Consider the following 1028-nt stretch of genomic DNA (forward strand, 5'->3'; position numbering starts at 1 on the left):
GGGAATGGCAAAGTTTCCGGAGGGAGAAAAATAAAATCATTTGAGTGTCCGCTATTTTTATTTTTCCCTTTTTTTTTGTTGTTGAATAAAAAAATATTTTTAGATTCTTTATTTGTAGTAGAATTTGAGTAGAATTTAAAAAAAATTTTTCTTGTTCCTTTATGATGACAAGGACAGCTTAAAAAATTCAAATTTTTCATATATTTACATCTATTTATAACATACATTTTTTTACATATTATATTCTTACATGATTTCCCTATCTTTCGCACTATTTTAGAATGAAATAATATTCCTGGTTGTTGTCCTGCAAGGCTTATCGCAAGTAAATTTTCCATATATTTACATATTTTTACATCTATTTATTACATCTATGTATTTACATGTCGTATTTTTACATAATTACAGTATTTTTCACACTATTTAAGAATAAAATAATATTCCTTTTTGTTCTTATGCGCCGATTTATCTCAAGTACATGTAGTAACAATATAATTTATTTTTTCACCCAATGTCATTTTTATTGAAAGTTTTAATAGGACAATTATATTTTTAACTTGAGAATAGCTATTAAAGAAATGGTTTTTGATTGAAATGAATTTAAATTTCTAATCGATTATTTCAGATTTGCTTATTAGCATAATTATTTAAAATATTTCATTTCATAATAACTATTCAAATGATGAAAGCTTATCGTCATGAGTCCACGCATCGAGTTGAAAAATAAAATGCTCTTCCAGTGCGTGCCGAAATAGCTCAGTTGGGAGAGCGTTAGACTGAAGATCTAAAGGTCCCTGGTTCGATCCCGGGTTTCGGCATATGCTCACATCCTCGGTAGTATAGTGGTCAGTATCCCCGCCTGTCACGCGGGAGACCGGGGTTCGATTCCCCGCCGGGGAGGTTTCTTTTTGAAATTTTTTTAAAATGTAAATTGAAAGTTTATGTGACATTTGATGGTATGACTTTGAATATTTAAATCGTTGTCGACAAGCAATTAAATTTTTTATAATTTTACTCTCAACCGCATC

General features: G+C 29.7%; 1 non-coding gene across 1 annotated transcript; it reads left to right on the forward strand.

Moving 5' to 3' along the window:
- Positions 1 to 745: 745 nt before the first annotated feature.
- On the forward strand, positions 746 to 818 carry Trnaf-gaa (transfer RNA phenylalanine (anticodon GAA)). The gene has a single exon. It is a non-coding gene; the product is annotated as a tRNA-Phe (tRNA).
- Positions 819 to 1028: the final 210 nt, after the last annotated feature.

This window comes from Argiope bruennichi, chromosome 1 (genome assembly GCF_947563725.1).
Source record: "Argiope bruennichi chromosome 1, qqArgBrue1.1, whole genome shotgun sequence".
In the NCBI taxonomy this organism is placed as follows: Eukaryota; Metazoa; Arthropoda; class Arachnida; order Araneae; family Araneidae; genus Argiope; species Argiope bruennichi.